General features: G+C 40.2%; 1 protein-coding gene and 1 pseudogene across 3 annotated transcripts in view; both read right to left on the bottom strand.

The window, feature by feature from the left end:
• The window catches only part of DIAPH3 (diaphanous related formin 3), a 535,934-nt gene that overhangs the window by 92,392 nt on the left and 416,214 nt on the right, over nt 1-27,328 (bottom strand). The gene's annotated exons all lie outside the window — the stretch shown is intronic.
• Nucleotides 22,342-22,503, bottom strand: LOC133049770 (U2 spliceosomal RNA; annotated as a pseudogene).

Raw genomic sequence — 27,328 nt, 5'->3', positions numbered from 1 at the left:
TTAAATTGACATAAGAATACTTTTCAGCCTCCATAATGTAATTTCAATAATGCTAAATCAAAACCATGTCACACAAATTTAAAAAAAAATGAACAACAAAAAATTTTCAAAATAGTTAAGCTTTGTTCTTTTTTGACAGTGCACTTTAAAGTTATCAATTAGGATTTGTAAAAATTTGGGATTAAGAGCTTAAAAAATATTTTTGTATACAGGTCTGCTAACATTGTTACAAGAAAAGTGGAAAGTATTAAAAATATTATTGTACAAAATATATAAATGAGATATGGAGCTAGTGTTTACTGAGTACACAGTTTAGTTAGGGAAGACTGAAAAGTTCTGAAGATGGAGAGTGGGGATAGTTGCACAACAGTATGAATGTATTTAATGCCACAAAACTGTAACTTAAAAATGGTTAAAATGATAAATTTTGCATCACATATATTTTACCACAGTAAAGTATATGAATATACATATGAAAAAGGAAAAATACAAGATAAAGATATAAAAAGATACAAATAAAAAGAATAAAAGAAAAATTAAAGAATTCATATTCTGAATAGTAGCATTATAGAATTTTTTTATTTTTAAAAAAGCTTTTAGAAGAAAATAAGAACATATTTATGACGTTGAGATAGGCAAAGATTTCTTAACCAGGACACTAAAAGTGTTAACCATAAAGAAAAGCTCAATTAACTGGACTACATTAAAAGTAAGGTCTTTTTGTTTTAAAAATAAAAAACATCACTGAAAAAGTGAAAAGGCAAGCTACAGAGTGGAAGAAGACAGCTGTATTACATATATGCACCAGAGGACCTGGGTCCAGAGTATATACAGAAGTCCTCAAACTAACAGGAAAAAGACAACTTAGCAGAATATTGGACAAAGACTTAATCAAGCACTTCATAAAAGAGGTTACACGATAACCCTATATGCAAAACAGAAAAAGAGACACAGATGTATAGAACAGACTTTTGGACTCTGTGGGAGAAGGCGAGGGTGGGATGTTCTGAGAGAATAGCACTGAAACAAGTATACTATCAAGGGTGAAACAGATCGCCAGCCCAGGTTGGATGCATGAGACAAGTGCACAGGGCTGGTGCACTGGGAAGACCCAGAGGGATGGGATGGGAGGGAGGTGGGAGGGGGGATCGGGATGGGGAACACATGTAAATCCATGGCTGATTCATGTCAATGTACGGCAAAAACCACTACAATATTGTAAAGTAATTAGCCTCCAACTAATAAAAATAAATGGAAAAAAAAAAAGAGGTTACAAATCAAAGGAAATACAAGTTAAAGCACCAATGTAATACTAGTACACACCAACAGAATTGCTAAAATTAAAAATAACTTTTAAAAAACTGTCAATACCAAACATTACTGAGCACGTGAAGCAACTGTAATTTTATTCACTGCTGACTGAGGGATAAATTGGTAAATTTTCTTTGAAAAATCTACTGGTAGTATTTGCGAAAGGTAAATATTAGCCTACACTGTGATCTAGCAATTCTACTCCTAGGTGCTTACTTGACAGGAATGTCCACATCTGTGCATCAAAATGTATGTTTGAGGATGTTCATAGAGCACTAATCAGAATAGCTCCAAGCTGGAAGCCAATCAAAGGTACTTCAACAGGAGAATGGACAAATTATAGGCTAATCAAATAATGGAATATTAGCAATAAGAATTAGGAAAAAGTTGCTCTGTATAATATCACAATTGACTCTAACAGACATGTTGAGGGAAAGAAGACGAATTCCAAAGAGAACTGACTGTGATACTCTATTTACATGATGTTCAAAAATGAGAACCAGTACCCAGCGGTCTTCGAAGCACAGAAGGGTTGTCCTTGAGCAGCGGTGGTAGGGCAGAGACGGCAGGACTGTGAGGGACCAGCCATGGCCCTCCTGGGGGTGCTGGCGTGCTCTGCTCCTTGGCCTGAGTGGAGTTACAGGGTGTGTTTATCCTGAGAAAATATACTGAGCTATTTACTCGTACAGTTTGTGCCTTTTTCTGAATGTATGTAACATTTCAGTAAAAAGTTCAAAAATGAAACAACACATATATATCAAAACTTAAAGCAGAAAAAGGTTAAATGACAATGTAAAAAAACCCTCAATTTTCAATGAAAAAATGGGAAGAATCATAACGCGCTAGAAGGCTTATCTGTAAAACACTGAATTGGAGGATGCTTATTGCTGACACACTCCCCTGCGGATTTTCATCAGACACAAATTCTCTAGGTTTAGGTTTCAGAGTCCCGAACAGCATTTGATTTAATAGCCAAATGAAGAAATGGCTGGGGAAAGGTAGAGACCAGTCAGAAACTACAACACAGTACAGAGTCTGGGCGTGAAGGAGAAACAATGGTAACACAGTACTCTCCCAGCAAGGGAGCTGGCTCCAGGCAAAGCAGTGACAATACTAGGTTCTGATACAGAAGGCCTGTGATATAAGGAGCATCACTACGAGCCACAACTAAGTGGACACTGACAAGCAAAAGATGACCCAGGGCAATAAGAGAATATTTGAAGAAATTTGAATCTCAGCTTGAAATTACAGGAACTCACTGTCACCAGCTACACATTGCCATCCCTCCCCACAGTATTTCCAGCAATCCACAAATGAGTAGTAATCTAAAAAGACCAGTGGGAGAACCCAATCACATGTCCAAAGCCATGGGATGGACTTGGAGACATGAAGAACAGCGAAAGCGAGACATTTAATGTCGGTCTTGCAAGATCAGGTGTCCGGTGGGCAGGCACACCCACAGCGGTTACAGCAAGCAAATTATTCCCTAACGCTCAGGTCCCTCCTCACCAGTTCCTCACTGGCTGGGTACTACGGGCTGAACTGGGAAACCCAGCAGTGGCCACAAGACTGGAAAAGGCCAGTTTTCATTCACTCTCAAAGAAAGGCAATGCTAAAGAATGTTCAAACTGCGGCACAATTGCATTCATCTCACATGCCAGCAAAGTAATACTCAAAATTATCCAAGCCAGGCTTCAATAGTATGTGAACTGGGAACTTCCAGATGTTCAAGCTGGATTCAGAAAAGGCAGAACAAGAGATCAAACTGCCAACAGCCGTTGGATCATCAAAAAAGCAAGAAAACACCAGAAAAACATCTATTTCTGCTTTACTGACTATGCCAAAGCCTTTGACTGTGTAGATCACAATAAACTGTGGAAAATTCTGAAAGAGATGGGAATGCCAGACCACCTGACCCGCCTCTTGAGAAGCCTGTATGCGTCTGGCTGGGCTGGGGTGCTGGGCACCCCAGGGAGGGCCTGCTCTGTCTTAGTCTCACCCCTCACAGGCCCCTGCCACAGCCGCACGGAGGGCTCTCCAGATAGAGTGCGGAGTTTCCCGAGCTGAGCATTTTAAAGAGAAAGCGGCCAGTTATCTCTCTGTAAGGCTACTCACAGATCCACTGAAGGCTCTCTTCCAGCCTTTTGATTCTAAGACAACTTCCCTTTTCAGAGTCATACAGGAATGCTTGGGGAATTAATGGGATATTTGTAAATCATCTTCATTTCCTTGAAAGTTTTTATTTACAATCCATTTACATACATTTAAATGCAGCTAGAAAAGCATATTTAAATTCAATTTCCTTTGAAATTGCCAAGGGAATGCAAAATGGAGAATTTAAAAAGCACTGTAATAGAGGGGAAAAGTCTACTTGCCACAGGCACCACTGTCACTTCCTTGTCTAAACACACACACACACACACACACACAACCAAGCAAACCAGTGGCAAATCATTTCTAACAGTAACTTCATATTAAGATCAGTCATGTCCGACTCTTTGCGACCCTATGGACGGTAGTCCACTAGGCTCGTCTGTCCACGGGATTTTCCAGGCAAGAATACTGGAGTCGGTTGCATTTTCTTCTCCATGGGATCTTCCCAACCCAGGGATCGAAGTCAGGTCTCCTGCATTGCAGGCAGCCTCTTTACCCTTTGAGCCACAAGGGAATCCCACATACGAAGATCAATTCTTTATTATTTCTGGTAAGCCTCTATACCACTGAAAAACCGTATAGATACTGGTTATATGGCAAGTTCATTCTGAGAAAATACATTGAACTCACGATGTGTCCATCAGTCATGCACAAAAACTCAAGAGTCTTCTGCAGGTATGTAAAATTAAAAAAGATTGTAGCAACTAAAAATAAAACCTAAGTTTTAAAGATGATTAAAAGTGTAATACCACATGAAGATGTAATATCCAATATTTGGATTGTGATACCAATCAATTACCTGAAAAAATATGATCTAGAGACAAATGAAACTGTTGCAGGGAAGAAGTCAATTCTGACTCCATGTTGGAATTTTTGTTTGACTTGCTTTTCATTGCTCTTGTTATTATAATCATACTTATGGGCTTGCCTTGAGGACCCTGACCTCTGCTTGACTATAAACTAAAGTGCCTTCCTTCAGTTCATAGAGAGATAATATGTCCCTACCCACCTGTGAATAGAAGAGATTAACACACCAACTTCAAAGGTCTGACATTCCCTTGCAGATGTTTTGCAAGACTGAAGATCCTTTCACTTTACTTCCCTACTGCCTCTGCCTCTCTATTCTGCCTTTTGATTTTAGTTCCTCATTGCTTCTTTCTCTCTGATCTATAAAAGAACCTGGCATCCAGACCCTCATAAGATGGTTATTTTGAGGCACTAGCCTGCCATCTTCTCAGTCAGCCGGCTCCCCGATTAAAGTCTCTTCCTTGCCTCAACTCCTTGTGCAGCAAGTGGAGCGAGCTTGGACCCAGTAACAACATTATGGGTAGAAATAATAGTAACCACTAAGGTTAGACAGCATCACCAATTCAGTGGATACGAATCTAAGCAAACTCTGGGAGACAGTGAAGGGCAGGGAAGCTCTGCATGCTGCAGGCCATGGAGTCGCAAACAGCCACGCACAAACTAGCAACTGACTACCACCACCAGGACCACCTAATACACACATCTGCTGGGCACTCTACCAGGTATCAGGGAGTGGGGGATGGAGACAATGACCCCTGCCATCTGGGAGCTCACATCCCAGTGAGAATGACAGCAAGCTTACCAGGTGGAAGAGGGGCAGAATGCACTACAGCAGCACAGAGCCGCGGGGACTTTTTCTTTGACTAGGAGTGGGATGGGATGTGGGCCTGACATCAAAGGGAGCTTTGAAACCTGCCCGACAAGGGAGAAGACTCTCAGGGAGTGGGATGTGGAGTCACTAAAGCACTTTACTTCGGGACGGAGAGTCAGTCTAAGGACAACTCATACAACTCGGGCCGTTTTGTTCCAGAAAGGCTTCTTGCTGCAGCTGCTTTCATCAGACCTGACCACTTTAGCCTGCCTGGAAGGAAGTGTTTTAAAACTTAAGGTACTTTTTTGTCTTTCCTTTTCCTCTGGTTTTAACACACAGCCTGAGGTCTGTCAGCATGTTTAACAAGAACAAAGCAAGAGAATCAAAAAGGCAAGGGAAACAGAAGGGAGACAGGACCAAACCCAGCATGGCAGGGGCCAGGGCCATCTCAAGTGTGATTACTGTTTAACCTAAGGGTTAGCTGCTTAAAAAAAAAAAAAAACAAAACAGAATGCCAAAGGTTTTAGGAATTTTTCTGCTATATCTAAAGAGTGATCCTTCCAATACTAGGGGAGAACTTGGAAAAGGTATTTCAGACAAGTGGTTCAAGGGTGTTGAGTGGGAAAAGGGAAGAAACAGACTCACTAACCACTGGCCTGGCTGGAGACTCGGCATGGAGCGGGGACTGCTAAGTGAGTGCTCTAAGACGGAGGCGGGGCCACTGCGGAAGTGCCGCTCACACTGTCCCAGCCCAGATGGAACCTGACCTGTTGACGACTTATCGTCCCAACTGAGGCATTCGGAACAGCAGCCAGAAAGTGAAAATACTTATCAAACTCTTACCAAAATGAACTTGGGACAGACATCCCTCAAGGATAAACATTTCCTTTCTTGTGTCAGAATACAGCCTCATGGCTTTGTTTTATAAATTCAATTCTTTCTCTTCCCTGAATCTATATCTTCTAAATTATAATTCTTAAGATTCCAAGTAAACTCTTATTTGCTGCCTTACGTGTTTTCTTTATTTTTTCTGATGACACTACTGTGTGCAACAGACAGTCCTTGCTCAACTGAGAAATGCCTGCAAGCCAGTGGTTACCAGTCCCCAAGTGTGTGTAATATTACAAGGAAAATTGAGGTTGCACCTACACATAAACATAGGTTAAGCTGTCACTCATTATAATTCCATGCCCCAGCAGCCCAGACTTTGTTGAAACAATGAGTTGCTATAAGCTGGGGAACTGGAGGCTAGACCTAGAGTTGTCCTTCTCAGCTCTAGGTGAACTGTCACCAGCAAACTGACTAAAAATGAATGCATACAATCAATGCACACTTCAGGGTTTCCTAAAAATTATTTTTTAAACAAAGAAATTTTCTAATTAAATTTCAGCCAATTATGTCTGCTCTGTTTGTTTGGCAATTTTCACTAATGCTGAAAGTATGTTTCAAGCTAGTCTAAGTAAATAGTCTGGAAGGATATGGATTAAAAATGAATCTTTCCAATCTACTGGTTCATGCAGTCCCAATTATTTTTTTTGCACTCTGGGGCATTCTTTTATAACAACATTTTACACCTTAAAATCAACAATTGTGTCCATGTTCTATATATTGCTTAAATTTTATTTCTAGTTAATAAGACTTACATTAAGAATCCTCCTGCAATGCAGGAGACCCAGGTTCAATCTCTAGGTGGGGAAGATCTGCTTGAGAAGGAAACGGCAACCCACTCCAGCACTCTTACCTGGGAAATCCCATAGACAGGAGTCTGGAGGCCTACAGTCCACCGGGTCGCAAAGAGTCGGACAGAACTTAATGACTAAACCACCACCACCATCACCTTTTCTTTTTTTAAACCATTACCTATTTAACATCATTTTTATCGTACATATCTTTTATAGTCAAATATTTGAAATACTTTCATCTTAGAGAAAAAGAAACATCAGAAAAGAACAACAAAAAAAATTTGAGCCGGTTAGTTGGGAGTATTCCTGGAACTTTGTTTTCACATTGAAACTGGACATTAAAAAGAGAGGAACATCACCCTCAGATCATTGTTTCCAAAATGTTCTTTCTCCAACTAGGGATATCTTAGGGACACAATAATCATCTTGCTGCTGCTGCTGAGTCGCTTCGGTCGTGTCCGACTCTGTGCGACCCCATAGACGGCAGCCCACCAGGCTCCCCTGTCCCTGGGATTCTCCAGGCAAGAACACCGGAGTGGGTTGCCATTTCCTTCTCCAATGCATGAAAGTGAAAAGTGAAAGTGAAGTCGCTCAGTCGTGTCCGCTCTCAGCGACCCCATGGACTGCAGCCCACCAGGCTCCTTCGTCCACGGGATTCTCAAGGCAAGAGTACTGGGTGGGGTGCCAGTGCCTTCTACAATAATCATCTTAGAACTCTGTTTAAAAACAGTTCCTGAGAACCTACCACCAGAAGCTGTACTTCAGTAATTCTGGAATCAGGCTTCCCAATGTTTCTGACATACAGCAAGAAGGTCTGGAATTACCAACAGAGCTTTTCATTATGTATAATTTATAATTTAGAGAGTGATAGTTTCTGGCTTTTGACTAATCATTTTCATGTAACGACTGACAAGGAGAAAAATGAATCTAAGTTTTAAAAATTAAAAACTTGAATTATCATCCAAAGTTATAAACATTAATTCTTAACTAATTTTCTTAGGAGCAAATTGTTTAATACTGGGCACAATGAAAAAGAAGGCTAAACTATGAATAAGACATGGTTGACTAAAAATAATTGAGAAATAACTGTAAAAATGAACTGCAAACCACAAAACTACTAAAAAATATCTAACAGGTTGCCAAGGTGACCCACGTTACCAACTACCACTACATGAAAAAAAATTACCACTGTTATTCAGGACTCTCAGTGAGGTGTATGTACTTAGGAAAGGCTTGACTGTGGCATAGACCAAGAGGAACCTAATCTTCTAAGAAATAGCCATATGAGGTACAGATTTTATAGTCAGATTTTTAAGGCAGGCTTCCCCCATCTATGTATTGCGAGAATGGCTCATCAATCTTCCACGGAGAATCATCGTGGGACAAAAGCTTCTTCAAGCTTCCTTGACTTAAAAGGAGGGACAAGGAGAGAGTGTTTGAACAGACGTTAAAAAAGAATTTTAAAATTGAGGTTGCTTATTCCCTCATTTTCCCACCAGAGTGGTTCTTCTAAGCCATTAGGCCCTGCCTTCGTTGCTGATGGAGTGGAGGGCACCTAATGTGGCGTGCTCATGTGCATCTCTTAGGCTTCCTGACACACGCCCTAGGAGGCGCTCTCTTCTGGAGAGGACAGCTGTCTCGGATGTGAATGGTCCATCATGTCAGGAAGTGAGTATCCCACCACCCACACCAGACTGAGGCAGGAGCAGCAGCAGCAGCAGCTCGGGCCCCGGACTCCTTCCACAGTCAGCTCCTGCTTCCCAGATGGAGCCTGGTTGTAAGACTCACTCCTACCAGGCAACCCGACTCTAAATGCCTGCGGGTTGTCACCTTCCACTGGAAGTTGTTTGGGAATGCTTCAGTTTGTTTGGTCCAAGTGAGCCAGGTGTTGGCATGTTACATCATTCAGAGCAAAGACCTACAGACCAGCCAACAGGACAAGCTGGGCTGTGGGTTTCCACAGCGGCCGGTGCTGGACACAAGAGGCAATGGTCTATTTCTGCCCCTGGAAGAAAGCTGTAGGTGCCTCAAAGAGCTGGCTTTCTAGATGAGGCTTAATTTCTATGATGTGCTTTCAGAACATTCTGTGATATGAAAGCATTCCTCCCATAATCAGATTTTAGTCTTTTCATCTCTGGCTATTAAGGAAAAGAAACTTGGTTGACTGAGGATGGACGGTCTACTCTGATTTCTCCAGAGGGCTACTGAGGACTGATCATGATGGAAATCTATCCTGCCAGTTATCATCCAGTCCACTGCTAAGTGGTGTGTTGACACAAATTCTCTCTGCAGGCTGGTGGTAAGGTTAGACTTCAATCATTCTCAGAACTCTATGGGAGACCTAATCATTTGAGGGGGGCCAGAAGCCATGCTTGGTGGTAAATTTAACAATAACTTGATTTTTGTAGGCTGAGGAATTAAAGGCATTAATAAAAAAGTTCTTTTTTTCATTTATTATACTGAGAATGTAGTGTTTTAGAAGTACAACCAAATATTTTAATGTTGAAGATTTAGTAAAAATACTCTTTAAAATAATTCCAAAAGTTTATTAAGGAATATCTACAATATCTTTCATATGAAATTCACAAATAAGATATAGATAATATTCAAAAATAGTGTTTATTACATAGTTTACAGATATTTTCTTCTCTTAATTAAAAATTATGAAAAGAAGAAAACTTGTGTATCTTAGAAAATTTCAACAAATTTCAAGTCTTCTCTCCTTGGAATTTATGGGCTGAATATCTATCTTAAACAATGGAATGGGACTAATTTGTTTAGTGTTTGAAGCACACAAATGACTTATTATGATCACTATCATCAGAAACCAATTTCTTTTAGTACACTGAATGATATTCTGGTAGTTGCCTCCCTATAAAGAGCAAGACAAGCAATAAAAATATTAAATGTACATGCAGTTCTTTCAAGAAAAAAAACAAACAACACACTGACTTGAAAGACTTCTTTTCCTATCTGCAGTAAAAAGAGGAATCTGTGGTTATGACGGGCTATCCTTATAGCTAATTTGACCATCTTAATCCAAACAAACACAAAAACTATGATGAGGAGTAGCTTTGTATAACAAGCCTATGATATCAGTTCTTCTACATTTTAAGGACATCGCAGCCAGGATGTACCTTCAGTCTATTAATATAGAGGCACATATATTAAGAGGCAGATACATTAAATTTATACCTTATAAAAACTACCTTGCAATTTATTACTATGCTTACACAGAAACTAGTTTTTAAAAATCTCATGAACTTGACCAATTTTTATGGGTCAGTACACATTTAAAGGGAAAATGTAATATAATAGTATAATTGTGCCTCACATGTTTTCTCTTACCATTATAATATTTTTTCTCTTAACCAAGTACCTATAGCAATTAGACTCTACAATGAATCATGAGCTAGGTTAATAGTATTTTCTTGAATTAAAGTAGCATGATAGACCACATAATTGGTAGATATTACTTGGTCATTTATTTTTCAAAAGGAGTCTGTTCTCATTTATGTTGAGATGATTTTCAGTTTCAACTCATTTCTGGCAGCTAAATCATGAGTCTCTAAAAATAAGGGGTTATAAAGAGAGGGGGGAGTTACCAATATTAACTGAATCTAATACCTATGTGAATTACAACTGGTTGGTTCCAACCAAACCAATCATTTTACCGTAGGCCACAGTAATGCAGTTTCAGATGGAAATGAAAGGAAGAACCATTGATCTGTCTCCCACAGCCTCTGGGCATTCCAGTACTGCATTTAGCCTGGATAAACAGTTGTTATGATATGCCTACCTACCTCCGAGGGACTGGTGTCAAATTAACCTCCATGTCATCAGTACCTTCTCAACAGGTTTCAAACAGCCTTCTCTCTCCCTCCCAGGCCCAGCTCAACAGTTGTCAGGCCGGAGCCACACTGCTTCTGCCCACACAGCGGCACTGCCCGCACCCGCGGCTGCTCCGGTGATTTTTTAAGCAGAGCAGCCGGTTGCCTTCAGCAGTAATGCTTTTGGGGGCACTCCGTGCTGTTCACCCAGAATCTCTGGCTGCTCTACAACTGTGCTAGTTAAGGGATCGACAGAAGGAACAACAAATGGCTACAATTAGCATTCGCCCTGCTCCCACAAAAGAATCTCATTGCTATGGCAACGGGAGTTGCCCAGACAACACAGGGCTTTGGCTGAGAACAGTGTACTGCATTACACCAAGTACAGAACGAAATAGCCAGAGATCAGGCTCTCGCTTCACAGCACAAAGATCTCTGCCGTCATATTTAGGTTTAATTAACACGAGCTGATTTCTTAATTTTGGAAGCCAAGGTTCTGGCTGCAAATAGCCTGAAACAAAAACCCATTATTGATACATTCTTTTAAAACTCCGGTAAAATAATTAGTGATAACATTAGATGCCTCTTAACTTGATTTTTCTATTTCCTATTTTAGGAGGCAGCTGTTACTTATATTGCTGCAACAATATACAAACCCATTTTTTCCTCAATCAGTTGCTATGTCAGAAATATATACAACCTTTGAAAAATTAACATGAACTTCCTTACACCTGGATATTCAACCAAGCCCTAGGTGTTTGCAATTTTATGGAGGAAGGAGCAACAACATCTAAGCAATTTTTATGTGGAGCTAAAATTGTATAGTTATAGAAAACCATTTAAAATCAAACAGGAGCCTATTTATCACTGCTTTTAAAAGTAAATTTTGAAAGCAGAAAACTGGAAATATCTTGCAATGGGTTTGGTAGTAATACAAGTTAAATGGAAAAATTAATCTAAATGACATAGAAATAAGCTACCTTGGCTAGCACTAAATGACTCTGCAGGCAAGCTACATAATTGGATCAGTGCCACTCACAGTCATGTAAACCACTCTGCAGATCTGATCCAGGAGCACTTAACGAGCCAAGAAGGGCAGGATGTGCAGGCAGCACGGGACAGTGAGGCCCAGTTGCTAGAATTTGGCAGAGGATGATCTTCTTTTTTATCTTTGCTAAAATTTTCAAAACTCAAATATTTCCCTTTTTCAACCAACACTCCTGTCAGCATGGGACCAACTATTATCATCAATAACAACAGTTAACTTTATTGAATACACAGCGTTGTGCATGTCTTGTTAAATTCCGTTTTCACAGCCATCCTATAAGGTGGGCGCAATTTCTGCCCAACCTGATCACAGGAACACAGCCTTGTCTAACTCAATGAAACTAAGTTATGCTGTGTGGGGCCACCCAAGATGGTCGGGTCATGGTGGAGAGGTCTGACAGAATGTGGCCCACTGGAGCAGGGAATGGCAAACCACTTCAGTATTCTTGCCTTGAGAATCCCATGAACAGTATGAAAAGGCAAAATGATAGGATACTGAAAAAAGAACACCCCAGGTCGGTAGGTGCCCAATATGCTACTGGAGATCAGTGGAGATATAACTCCAAAAAGAATGAAGGGATGCAGTCAAAGCAAAAACAACACCCAGCTGTGGATGGGAACAGTGGTGGAAGCAAGGTCCAATGCTGTAAAGAGCAATATTGCATAGGAACCTGGAATGCCAGGTCCATGAATTGAGGCAAATTGGAAGGGGTCAAACAGGAGATGACAAGAGTGAACATCGACATTCTAGGAATCAGCAAACTAAAATGGACTGGAATTGGTGAATTTAATTCAGATGACCATTATATCTATTATTGTGGGCAAGAATCCCTTTGAAGAAATGGAGTAACCATCATGGTCAACAAAAGAGTCTGAAATGCAGTACTTAGATGCAATCTCAAAAACGACAGAATGATCTCTGTTCATTTCCAAGGCAAACCATTGAAAATCACGGTAATCCAAGTCTATGCCCTGACCAGTAATGCTGAAGAAGGTGAAGTTGAACAGTTCTATGAAGACCTACAAGACCTTCTAGAAGTAACACCCCAAAAAGATGTCCCTTTCATTATAGGGGACTGGAATGCAAAAGTAGGAAGTCAAGAAACACCTGGAGTAACAGGCAAATTTGGCCTTGGAGTACAGAATGAAGCAGGGCAAAGGTTAATAGAGTTTTCATTTTATAAAGGGTTTTAAAAAGTAAACACTTTATTAGTAGTGAAAGTGAAAGCGTTGGTGACACTATGGACTGTAGCCTCTGTCCATGGGATTCTCCAGCAAGAATACTGGAGTGGGTCGCAATTCCCTTCTCCAGGGGATCTTCACAATCCAGGGATTGAACCTAGGTCTCCTACATTGCAAGCAGATTCTTTACTGCCTGAACCACCAGGGAAGCCCTTATTAGTAGTAAGAAGCTGTTATTCATTATTAGTAGTAAGTACAAAAAGTAAGAATATTTTATTGTTGGGTAGAAATAATCCTACTTTATAGCTTCAAAATGGTATCTCCAAAGTTCAGATTGTATTACTTAGTTTTTCAGTTGAGGACAACCAAACCAGGTCAACAACAAAAACAAATAATCTTAGCGTTAAAAATTTGTTTCTATATGCAGATAAATAAATCTGACTCACAAACTCTAAAGGACCACAACCTACGCGCCAGGACGTGGAGAAAGGAGCAGAGACCACACACAAGACTGACCCAGACCTGCCTGTGAGTGGCCGGGAGTCTCTGGTGGACGCATGGGTCGACAGTGGCCTGCTGCAGGGTTGGGGGCACTAAATACAACAGTGCACGCACAAGACCTTTGGAAGGAGGTCCCCATTATCTTCCTTACACCCACCATAGTTTGGTCTCAGGTCAAAGAACAGGGAGGGAACACAGCCCTGCCCAACAACAGAAAATTGGATTAAAAATTTACTGAGCATGGCCCCGCCCACCAGAACACGACCCAGTTTCCCCCATCAGTCACTCCCATCAGGAAGCTTCCATAAGCCTCTCATCCTTCTCCATCAGAGGGCACAGAGAAAGAGAACTACAATCACAGAAAACTAATCAAACTGACCAAGGGACCACAGCCTTATCGAACTCAATAAAACTATAAGTCAGGGCCACCCAAGATGGACGGGTCATAGTGGAGAGTTCTGACAAAATGTGGTCCACTGGAGAAGAGAATGGCAAACCACTTCTGTATTCTTACCTTGAGAACCCCATGAACAGTATGAAAAGGCAAAAATATAGACCATTCAAGTATGACCTAAGTCAAATCCATTACGATTATACAGTGGAAGTGACAAATAGATTAGATCTGATAGACAAAGTGCCTGAAAACTATGGACGGGGAGGTTCATGAAATTGTACATGAGGCACTGATCAAGACCATCCCTAAAAAAAAGAAATGCAAAAAAGCAAAATGCAAAAAAAGTCTGAGGAGGCCTTACAAATAGCTGAGAAAGGAAAAGAAGCTAAAGCAAAGGAGAAAAGGAAAGATATACCCATCTGAATGCAGAGTTCCAAAGAATAGCAAGGAGAGATATAAAAACCTTCCTCAGTGATCAAAGCAAAGAAATAGAAGATAACATTAGAATGGGAAAGACTAGAGATCTCTTCAAGAAAACTAGAGATACCAAGGGAACATTCCATGCAAAGATGGGTTCGATAAAGGGCAGAAATGGTATGGACCAAACAGAAGCAGAAGATATTAAGAAGTGGCAAGAATACACAGAACTATACAAAAAAGATCTTCATGACCCAGATAACCACGATGGTGTGATCACTCACCTAGAGCCAGACATCCTGGAATGTGAAGTCAAGTGGGCCTTAGGAAGAATCACAATGAACAAAGCTAGTGGAGGTGATGGAATTCTATTGAGCTATTGAGCTATTTCAAATCCTAATGGATGATGCTGTGAAAGTGTTGAACTCAATATGCCAGCAAACTTAGAAAACTCAGCAGCGGCCACGGTATTGGAAAAGGTCAGTTTTCATTCCAATCCCAAAGAATGCTCAAACTACCGCACAATTGCACTCATTGCACAGGCTAGTAAAGTAATGCTGAAAATTCTCCAAGCCAGATTCAACAATACATGAACTGTGACCTTCCAGATGTTCAAGCTGGGTTTAGAAAAGGTAGAGCAACCAGAGATCAAATTGCCAACATCTGCTGGATCATCAAAAAAGCAAGAGAGTTCCAGAAAAACATCTACTTCTGCTTCATTGACTGCTTCGTTTGGCTTCTGCCAAAGCCTTTGACTGTGTGGATCACAATAAACTGTGGAAAATTCTGAAAGAGATGGGAATACTAGACCAACTGACCTGTCTCTTGAGAAATCTGCATGCAGGTCAGGAAGCAACAGTTAGAACTGGATATGGAACAACAGACTGGTTCCAAATAGGAAAAGGAGTAAGTCAAGGCTATATATTGTCACCCTACGTATTTAACTTCTATGCAGAGTACATCATGAGAAATGCTGGGCTGGAAGAAGCACCAGCTGGAATCAAGGTTGCCAGGAGAAATATCAATAACCTCAGATGTGCAGATGACACCACACATAAGGCAGAAAGTGAAAAAGAACTGAAGAGCCTCTGGATGAAAGTGAAAAGGTTGGCTTAAAGCTCAACATTTGAAAACTAAGATCATGACATCCGGTCCTATCACTTCATGGCAAACAGATGGGGAAACAGTGGAAAAATGACAGACACTATTTTCTTGGGCTCCAAAATCACTGCAGATGGTGACTGCAGCCATGAAATTAAAAGATGCTTACTCCTTGGAAGGAAAGTTATGACCAACCTAGAAAGGATATTAAAAAGCAGAGACATTACTTTGCCAACAAAGGTCCATCTAGTTAAGGCTATGGTTTTTTTCCAGTAGTCATGTATGGATGTGAGAGTTGGACAAGAAAAAAAGCTGAATGCCGAAGAACTGATGCTTTTGAACTGTGTTGTTGGAGAAGACTCTTGAGATCCCTTAGACTGCAAGGAGACCCAACCAGTCCATCCTAAAGGAAATCAGTAATGAATGTTCACTGGAAGGACTGATGCTGAACCTGAAACTCCAATACTTTGGCCACCTCATGGGAAGAGTTGACTCATTTGAAAACTCCCTGATGCTGGGAAAGATTGAAGGTAGGAGAAGGGGACGACAGAGGATGAGATGGCTCGATGACATCACCGACTCAACGGACACGAGTTTGGGTAAACTCCGGCAGTTGGTGATGGACAGGGAGGCCTGGCATGCTGCAGTCCCTGGGGTTGCAAAGAGATGGACTAAACTGAGCGACTGAACTGAATTCAAACTCAAGAGAAAATCTGTCAGTTGCTTTTTCCAATTTACTCTGTCACAAAACAGGAAGTAGACACCACCTCTCTCTGCACCTTATCTCTCTGCACTCTAAGTCATCTCTGAGTGCGTCTTCTACTCCAGAAAAAGCAATCTGACTCCATTCAAGGACAGGCAGTTTATTGCAGTGACTTAGAGAATAGAGTTTGCTGCCAACAGATCTGGGTTCAATTCCTAGCTCTGCTATTTATCAGCTTTATGATTTGGGGAAAGGATTACTTAACCTTTTTGAGACTCTGAATGAGACAATGTAAACAATGCACTCAAGAATGTTTAACACATACTATGTGGTCAAATATTGGCTTCTTTATTTTTGGAATCTTATTCTTCCTAATAAGATTCTCACTCACCTTACCCTTCATCTCTGGGGCAATCTTTTCTCTCTGTTTCTACCATTCAGCAATTAGCATCTTCTAGACAGAAGTCCTGAGTTTGAATCCTGGCTCTGCCACTAAGTAGTTACCATTAACTTCATGGAACACTTTCCATAATAAACACAGCACACTGAGAATGAAAATCTAAACTATCTGCTTACAGAAAAACATGCTTAAAGTTGTACAAATCAAAAGTTCCAGATTAGGGCAGGTCCCAGACATCTTTGTGTAAATTATTAATGATCAGTGTTGTCAAACCAAATCTTAAATATCTTCTACTATCAATTGCTCAATTAATTGACTTAATCATTACTATTTATTTAAACTGTTGCTATGTATTATTAATGGCTCTGTTGAGAATCCTCCATGCATCATCTGATACAAATTTTTACAACAAACCAAGGCAAGAACGATTAAATTCACATTTTATAGACGAGAAAACTGAGGAACAAGGAGTAAATAACTTGCTCAAGGTTACACAGCTAGTTAAAGGCAGCTGGGACTCTTAACCTCTGTTCTATACAGCCACAGTGAGCGTCAGGACATCCACCTGACCAATGAACTAGAGACAATGTGCAACTTCTGTGTTTATATGCATATACATCCTGCGCTGTTCACGCAGCTCATGCTACATACATATTCTCCGTAGACTTAACGCCACGTAAGAGTCAGAATCTGCACTTATTTTCAACCATTTACAAGTCATGAACTTGATTCAGTAACACACAACTTTCAAGCACTAAATAAATGTTCACTGATAATGAAGAAAATGTGCATGGCCAGGGCGAAGTCAAGGTAGCATCACATGCACACTAGAAATAATCTGCTATAAAATTTTAAAACATTAAAACTTAATGACCACAGTCTCAATTAGGAAATTGAAAATCTGCTCATTAAACTTGCAGATGATACTTATTTGGGCAAGAGTTAAACACTTTAGAAGAAAGAAATAGAATTTAAGATGACCTTGACAGATTAGAGAAATAGTTCATCAAAAACAGATGAACTTCAATAAAGAGAAGAACAAAACAGCTTCTTTAAGCACCAAAAGCATACCACACAGACACAAATGGGAGAGAGTAGCTGGGTAAAGTGACGGGGGCAGGGGGCAAGGCACAGATGGAACAATCTGACTCTGTGGGCAGCACGGACTGTTCCTCCATCTGTGTATTGCAAGTCTGGCTGAACACTGGAACCACCAGGGAAGGTTTCAAAGCTACTGTTCTAGGCTCCGTCAGGGGTCAATTAAATCAGAATCTGTGCAGATAAGCTTCCATATTGGTTACATTTAAAAACTCTCTTGGTGTATTTAATGTGGTCAAGGTTCAGAATAACCAGAAATTATAACCAATCATATCCTTTATATTTATATGAAGAAACTGATGAAAATAATAACACAGCTCCCATGTGTGATCAGATAGTGACCTATAAAGAGAAACTATTTAATTAAAAAATCTAATATTAATCAGTGATGGTTCCAAAAACTCAAGAAACAAAAAGCAGTCTAAGATCTGTGGTTCTCCAAGCATGGTTCTTTGGATAAGCAGTCTCTGGGAATTTATGAGAAATGCAAATTCTCATGTCTACCACAAACCTAAATCCATTAACTCTATGGTGGACCTAGCAACCTGGGCGTGGATAAGCGCCTCGAGGGTTTCTGATGGATTCTTAAGTTAAGAATCACAGCTCTACACTGAAAGGCCAACTTGCTTCTGATTTCTTACAGCATCTGTTTTCTGTTATAATTACAGGATTGTTCTGTGCTTCCTTTTCTAAGTCACCACAAAATCTTCCTAGAAGTAAGGTATATAAATTATAAATCAAAAAATTAACATTTTAGCAAAGTAATCATATTCAGAATTGCCTTCATTATTGAAATATCTTTTATTAAATGGATTCATGTGATAAACTCAGTGAAAAACACTCTGTTAAAACTGTGGCCAAAATTGTCCAGAGGAAAAATTTGCTGGGTGGCTCAGCTTCTCTACTTTTCAGCGTGCTCTGTTGGTATCAAGTAGACCCAGATTAGTCACAAGAAGCTACACAGATCCATTAGCTGCTGCCTAATAACCCAAATCCCCCAGGGATATGTGAGTCTACCTGAGATCCTAGCTTTCCCTTCACCAGTTATTTCCACTGGGGTTTACATCTGTCTCTGATTTCCATCTGTCTCTACCTCATTACTCCAACAAATCAGGAGTTGGTTATATGTACTGTTATTAACAACCAAAATGTAAAAATAAAACCTACTCCTGGACTAGCAGCATTGAGAAATCATTACAAATAAACAGTAATAATAACTGTTTCTAGTTGAGAAAACAGACAGAAGAGATAGCACTAAAATGTATAGTTTTTCCTTAATGGATAACATAGTTTGATAAGAAATACTGAGAGAGTTTCTCTCCTCCCCCACTGTTTCTGATCTCCCTGTCCCTCATATTTTGTCAGTTGCAATAAGAAAGAAAAAAAAAAAAGATATAATTTCATTGCTAATTAAAAAGGCAAGATAATTAGACATCATTTTGTCTAACTGCTGAAAATTTTTAAATGCGTCTAGTGCTGTTGAGGGTTTGAAGAGTGGACAAGTCACTGGATGCGGGGAGGAGTATGAATTCATATCATTCCTTCTTCTGTACCACATCAGTATGGCAATATTTATAACAAAGCCTTAAAGTTGTTAACCTCTGTTAACTTATCCTGAATAAACAGTACCGTTTATTATAATGATGAGAATTTTAAACATGTAAAGGCAAATCTCTAAAGAAGCTGCTTAAGTATGTATGACCCATTCTTACTATGGGGGTAGTCCAATACGGTATTTCACAGATAAGGAAGCAGGGTAAGTGAAGAACTCAGGAACACATATTTAGTGAACTACGTATTTTCCCCCTTCCATAGATTTAGGAAAGGCAGAGGAACCAGAGATCAAATTGCCAACATCCGTTGGATCATCAAAAAAGCAAGAGAGTTCCAGAAAAACATCTACTTCAGCTTTACTGACTATGCTAAAGCCTATGACTTTGTGGACCACAATAAACTGGAAAATTCTGAAAGACATGGGAATATCAGACCACCTAACCTGTTTCCTGAGAAATCTGTATGCAGGTCAGGAAGCAACAGTTAGAACTGGACATGGAACAACAGACTGGTTCCAAATGGGAAAAGGAGTACATCAAGGCTGGATATTGTCACCCTGCTTATTTAACTTATATGCAGAGTACATCGTGAGAAATACTGGACTGGATGAAGCACAAGCTGGAATCAAGATTGCCAGGCGAAGTATCAATAACCTCAGATATGCAGATGACACCACCCTTATGGCAGAAAGTGAAGAGGAACTAAAAAGCCTCTTGATGAAAGTGAAAGAGGAGAGTGAAAAAGTTGGCTTAAAGCTCAACATTCAGAAAACTAAGAACTTCACTTACCCTGCATCTGGTCCCATCACTTCATGGCAAACAGATGGGGGAAAAATGGAAACAGTGAGAGACTTTATTTTTTGGGGCTCCAGAATCACTGTAGATGGTGACTGCAGCCATGAAATTAAGAGATGCTTGCTCCTTGGAAGAAAAGTTATGAGCCACCTAGACAACATATTAAAAAGCAAAGACATTACTTTGTCAACACAGGTACATCTAGTCAAAGCTGTGGTTTTTCCAGTAGTCATGTATGGATGTGAGAGATGGACTATGAAGAAAGCTGAGCGCCAAAGAATTGATGCTTCTGAACTGTGGTGTTGGAGAAGACTCTTGAGAGTCCCTTGGACTGTAAGGAGATCCAACCAGTCCATCCGAAGGAGATCAGTCCTGGGTGTTCACTGGAAGGACTGATGCTGAACCTGAAACTCCGATACTTTGGCCACCTGATGTGAAGAGCTGACTCATTGGAAAAGACCCTGATGCTGGGAAAGATTGAAGGCAGGAGAAGGGGAAGACAGAGGATGAGATGGCTGGATGGCATCACCGACTCAATGGACATATGTTTGAGTAAACTCTGGGAGTTGGTGATGGACAGGGAGGCGTGGTGTGCTACAGTCTACGGAGTCGCAAAGAGTTGGACAAAACTGAGCGACTGAACTGAACTGATAGGTTAGAATCATCATTTGAAAAATAAGAGTATACATATGTATACCTACGGCTGATTCATACTGATGTTTGGCGGAAACCAACACAATACTGAAAAGCAATTATCTTTCAATTGAAAATAAATAATGTAAACAAAATAAGAGTAGCTTCTATTTCATATTAATGTTATTAATTCAAAACTACCTTAATATGAAATCTGACCTTCAAAGATATACTTTTTTGTGACAAATAAATGAAAATAATCTTTTAGAAGAAATGTATACATTTATTCACTTAATCTGGTTCTAACTCATCAATAATAGAATCACGTGCATTGCACTGAATTTTTCCTTTGATAATAGACTATTCAAAAGTATTTTATAAAAAAAAGTTACTCATTTCATAAAATTAAATCTAAATGCATTACAAGCTTGTTACTTTGAGAGTTCACCTCTGATACAGGTTTGTGGGTTACAAGTTGAGGACAATGTTTTATAGCAACAGTTTATACGCTTGGAAAATGCTGCTCTTTTAACATATATTGACTAGACCTGTCATATAAGGTCTCTCACTCAAAGATCTGAGTGATGTGGAGTATTATATTACTATAAAGTAACATAGTCTTGCCTTTAATGGGCAGTTTGACATAAGTGTTATGATGCAGTTCTAAGCTGTATCAAAATCTATTTATTCTCAATATGAAAAACACCTACAAGCCAATAGAATAACATGTGAAAGACTCGGATAGGCACTTCACACAATGAGATATTATGTGAAAAATATTATGTAAAAAGCCAAAGGAACATGGAATAGTATTTATGTTACTCATGAGGGAAATGCAAAATGAAACCACAATGAGATATCCTATCAGAATTATTGAGATGGATTCTCATACAGTATTGATGGAAGTATAAACTGGTACAATCATTCTGGAAATTTGTTGGGCAGTATTCACTAAAGCTGAACATAGGTTTATTCAGTGAACTACATGCCTACATATATTTCTGGCAGATCCAGAAGACATCTACAAGGATGTTCTTAGCAGTACTATTTATAATACCCCAATTCTAGAAACAATATAAATATCTACCAACAGAAGGAAAAAAGTCCATATATTCAGAGTGGAATACTAAATAAGCATTAGAATAAACAAATTATAACCACATACAATAATATGGATACAAAGTGTAAGACTGTATTCATAAAAAAGAAACAGAGTAAGTTTGGTTACTGCTGTCACAGTCGGGACAGGGGTTAGTGGGGAGGATGGAGCTGGAAGGGGCTCTGTGTTTCTAGTAACATTGTTTCTTGATCTAGGTATTGGTTACACAGGTAAGTTCACTTAATGAGCATTCTCAAGTCAGATACTCAGAAGTGTGTAGTTATAGTTCTATACATGTTATTCTTCTATATAAAGTATATATTTAAAATGAGGTAAGCACTGTAAGGCTTCCCTGGTGAGTCAGCAGTAAAGAACCCACTTGCAATGCAGGAGATGTGGGTTCAGTCCCTGGGTTAGGGAAGATCCCCTGGAGAAGAAAATGGCAACCCGCTCTAGCATTCTTGCCTGGGAAATCCATGGACAGAGGAGCCTTCGGTGCTACAGCCCACCGGGTTGCAAGAGTCAGACACAACTAAACCAGCACCACCGCCACCACACCATCACCAAGAAAGTTGCAAGTGTTGGTTGCTCAGTCATATCCAGCTCTTTGCAACACCATGGACTGTAACCCACCAGGCTCCTCTGTCCATGGGATTCTCCAGGCAAGAATACTGGAGTGGGCTGCCATGCCCTCCAGGGGATCTTCCTGACCCAGGCAGGTCGCCTGCATTGCAGGCGGATTCCTTACCACTGTGAGCCAGCAGGGAAGCCTACCATCATCAAGAAGTATAAGAGAATAAGAAATGCTTAAATAAAACAAAATAATACTTCCCAGTGCAGTACAATGCACAGTGCCAAATACCTTAGTGACACCAAGAGAGGGTTTTGCTGAGGCAACAGTCTGTATATGTATAGTTTTTAACGCCTGATTTTGAAGTAAGATCAGATACTGCACTTGATCTTAGCCAAAAGGCCCAGAAATAATAACTGAATCACTTTACCGTACATCTGAAACCAAGGCAACATGGTAAACCAACTCTACTCCAATAAAATTGTTAAAATTTTTTTAAAATAATAGAAACAATTTTATTAAAAAAAATGTAGAAATAGTATTTGGTATTTCTTGAAAGAGGACATTGACAGGGTTAAAGAAGATCTTAGAGTAAAACTACAGATTCTAGATAGGATTGCAGATCTGTTTGGAAGAGGAACACAGGAGTGACCCTGTGGATCTACAACATGGAAACAAACAAATCACACTTTTCAAAACAGACAGGCATGAACGCAGGAGCACATAAACTACCACGACGAGGGCTTAGGAGCAGGGCATGAAAACTCATCACAAATATTGAAAAATATTACTTTCAAAACCTTCCCTTTTCGTGGCTTTAAAATAAAAGAATATATAGAAGACAGTGTTACTTTCTAGGAATATCCCAACTCTGGGAGTTACTGACTCTGTCTGCTTCATTCTGTTACTGAATGTATTTCTCTCTCACCCTGAGCAGATCATGTCTTTTTGTATTTAGGTGAGGAAAGGAAATGGGGATCAGTGAACAAAGAGGAAAGAGGTTAATATCAGTAGAGTGGAGAGTAACAGGCCTTGTCCAGTTTCCAGCAAGTGAGCAGCAAAGAGGGAGAGCAGTGTTTAGGACATGATGAGAACCCTGAGACGTATTAGGGAGGACGATACTGCGAATGGTGCAAGTGTGGTGTGGACCCAGGGGCGCTCCTAGGAGGAGGTGCTTCTCTGCCTGGAGACTCCACTGGCTATCTCTTCACGCACCATGCCCTTCACTGACTTGTGCCTGCTCGTTCAAAATCAGACGACCATCGTCATCATCATCATTTGAGAAGCTGCCTCATGACAGGTCACAATGAATTTTTAAAGAGCCTTTTCTCTTTTTTCTCCTCCTTTGAGACATGAGAAAGACTAAGAAAAAGGATGAAATTATACTTTTCACCCAATGATAAAATATACTTTGGATTAAATAAAGCTCTGCTCATGGTTTATCAAACATCAGCTTAAGGATTCCTTAGCCTAACTATATTAACAAGAAAAAAAAAAAAAAGGACTAATAATAAAAATCTTCTGGTTGTATCTTATACTTGTAGCCATGATATTCTACAGATCTGGAGTTATTAACTTGTCAGAATCAAAGTATAAGATGTTATTAATATTTTAAATGCTCAATCTAAACAGTGTTTATTGGTTTATCTTTCAATATGGATATATTGGTAAATGTGAATTTTGTTTTTATTTGCATATCATATTAGCACTTTTCTGCTGCATATGTACTTTAATGGAAAAAATAAATGTATGTAATTTAATAGGCCAAATCATATTTCAAAATAAAAAAAACTGCCAGAATCTCTTAACCTTGAGGCCACTATAATGGACTGAGTGCGGGAAAATGAAGCCGATATGTAAGGTGAACGGTGATGCACTGACACTTTCTTTAGCATACTTCAGCGTTCCTTTATTTCATTATTCCTCTAGAAATCAGGATTAGGCAGCTCCTCTGACTAATTAACCCAAAGAGATTTGACTAATAGAAGGAGATTGCAAGCATGATTAGTTAAATGATAATGTACATAGCACTTAATGATCATTATCATTTATTCTAATACCAGAGCTAATAAATGGTGAAACTGCTTAAGCCAAATGCTGTCATATCACAATAACTTACATCATGGTTAACATTAATAATTTCTAATTTACTTGGGAATCGATGGGACATGTAGCTTTCTTAATGCATGTCAATGCTTTCTTAAATAAACTTATAGATGCTTTTAAAGTAGAAAAATATTTATCTCCTTACCTAGACTACATAACAAGTAGTCATATCACCACTTCCCTCCAAAACACAAACCGTTCTTCTGGCTACACTAATACACCCTCGGCTTTCATGAAGCCAGTATAACGAATTAAGACAACTTATTTACAGTCAGTCAATAATAGTAACTAATATGAATTCCAAATGCAAATCTCATCCCATTCCCTTGCTTTCTGAGGATTCAGTGAATAAAGAGTGGACATCAAGTTCTTAGGTAGCACTGGAAGGCTACTTTGCTCTAAAAGCCAAATCCACACACACACACACCAAGCAGAGTGGTACTTGATTTTCTCTTATGCATTTCAATAATTTTCTCCCACATTAAGAATTGCAAAGGACAAAAATATTCAGACACATAATGCAAAATCACTGGCCAATGTTGTCTACAGGACACAAATGCAGCAGGAAGATGGTCTGACTTACATGGAGAAGCACAGTCACTATCCTGAGCTAGAGGTACCACCATCACCGACTCTCATCCTCTTAAGGAACACACAGTGACGAGCACTTCAGTCTCTGGATCACACAAAAATGAAAAGCTGAGAGCTAGAAGAGAGATAAGTCCCTTTTATACACAGTATGAGAAGAGAGAAAAGAAAATGAAAAATAAAAATAAAATCAGTGTATTTTAGTAAGGAAAGAGATAGATAACCAATGAATATAAGGAGAACTTTGCGCTTCTGGTTATTCTTTAGAGATAAACTGAGTCACCAGGTGTTTTCCCATCCTGACTGCCCACCTGTTGCCCATTTACAACTTTAATATTGCTAACCTTAACTTCTAAGAAAGTTAATGGCTACTTTATAAGAAATTCAAAAGGCCTCCAATAAAATATAAACATCCATTGTCCTTGACTCTCTTGCCTTATTGATGCTTCTCCTGTTATTTCTTGATTCATCAACTATAGACATTGATTTCCTGTTGAGAGATTGAAGCTTAATATCCTCGCAGCTTGGGTCTCTCCACAGGGCTTCTCACAACATGGCTTCCCCCAGAACCGAGGGGGGAGAGACACAGCACCCCAGAGGAAAACCACAGTTTCTTTTGCAACCTAATCTCAGATGTATGTGTGTGTGTGTTCAGTCGCTCAGTCGTGTCTGCCTCTTGGCGACCCTGTGGACTGTAGCTCACCAGGCTCCTTTGTCCATGGGGTTTTCAGGCAAGAATACTGGAGTGGGCTGCCATTTCCCACTCCAGAGGATATTCCTGACCCAGGGATCGAAGCTACATCACCTGTGACAGCTGCATTGCAGGCGGATTCTTTACCCACTGAGCTATCGGAGAAGCCCCAATCTCAGAAGAAACATACTATCATTTCTGCCCTGTGCAACTAGTTGCAGACTAATCCTAGAAAGTGTTGCTGAGGTGAGCTACACAATAAAGAACACTAGGAGGCAAGGATCACTGCATCTGTCTACCAGAGTGTTTATTCCTATTATGACTATAAAATAGCATATGAGGCCATGTTAAATGCAAGTAGAGTATCATGATTATACACTTGACCCCTGTACAGTATGGGTTTAGGGGATGTGACCTCTGAGCATTTGAAAATCTACATATGATTTATAGTCATATGTGAGGTTCCCCATACATGAGGTCCTGCCAACTGTGGTTCCACATCCATGGGCTCAGCCAACAGATGGTGTAGCATTACAATGTTTGCTATTTAAAAACTGCACATAGAAGCGAATCCATGTAGTTCCAACCCATGGTGTTTAAGGGTCAACTGTATATCATTTTTTTCTAGAATAACTGTCTCATTTTCCAAGCGCCTATCACTCTTTCCCTACTCGTCCTCAAAGCTTTGCAATACAATTATACAATTGTACATAGTTATATACAATTATACAAAAATTAATATAACAAAAATTATAGTCAGATACATTATATTATTTGTAAATTCTCTTATCTATAAATTCTACATTTTCCCCCTTATCTTCCCTATAACCAACTCTGTTTATGCTTTTCCAAATATCATACTATTTTTTCCTACTACCATATTTTTCATCCAACAGATTTGTTTCTAACCCTTTTATATATATACTGCATATATTATACATATGACATATCATGGAAATATTTGACATCTTTGCAATTATTAATTGCTTTCCTCCACATTTTCTGTGTTCACTAAGAGCTCCTCTGGTTTGTTTTCCCTTGTTTTTTTTAGGTTGAATGTTTTCCTCAAGTGTCAGCTAATGAATCCTTGGCCCCAGTGAATACTCCAGAGAAAAAAACTTGTGAGTAGGTTTGTTAACTAGTGGGCTTCTCTGTGGAGTGCTCTTGTAATAAGCTAGCAGTTTTTGAGGGAAGAGGGTCCAAAACACCAGTATCGGAAAGCCTTCTCTCTGGACTGGCGGCGGCCCCCGGGAGAAGCTGCTGTCCCGTGCCTGGAGCGGGAGCTGGCTCACGCTGAGCGGTGGGTGGGCCCGAACATGACTGTCCACAGACCCCTGCTCTCCTGGGGCCCGCCTGTGTTCAGGTAGCCCCTGTCGTCAGTGCAGTGCCTTGCCTCTGACTGGCACCCCAGTTCTAGGGTCTCCGCCTCAGTTTTGCAGACGCCGTCTGCACTCTTACCTGCTCGGGGAGGAAGAAATGCAGTGCAGCCAGGAGGTCGCAGGTCTGGCCGTGGTGCCTGCCGCCTGCGTGGGGCCGACCCGCCCCCCGTCACCCCGCTTCCCGTTGGACATCCCTCCCCTCCTGTCGGCGCCTCCGGGCACCCGCGGGTTCTGAGCCCTTGGGTGCTCCTGTGAGGGCATGTCGGTGCTTCTCACTGGGGTCCCCGTTGCTGCGGGCTGAACTGTATCACCCGCGACTCATGTCGAAGCCCTAACACCTGGTGTCTGTGCACGGCACCGGATTTGGAAACAGGGCTTTTGCAGATAGAACCGAGTTAAGGTGGGGGTCTGTGCTCACAGTTGCTCAGTCGTGTCCGACTCTGTGATCCCAGGGACTGTAGCCCGCCAGGCTCCT

The sequence above is a fragment of the Dama dama genome, chromosome 30 (genome assembly GCF_033118175.1).
Source record: "Dama dama isolate Ldn47 chromosome 30, ASM3311817v1, whole genome shotgun sequence".
Lineage (NCBI taxonomy): Eukaryota > Metazoa > Chordata > Mammalia > Artiodactyla > Cervidae > Dama > Dama dama.
Note: the sequence above shows the minus strand (reverse complement) of the source record. Positions and strands in the feature narration are given on the sequence as shown.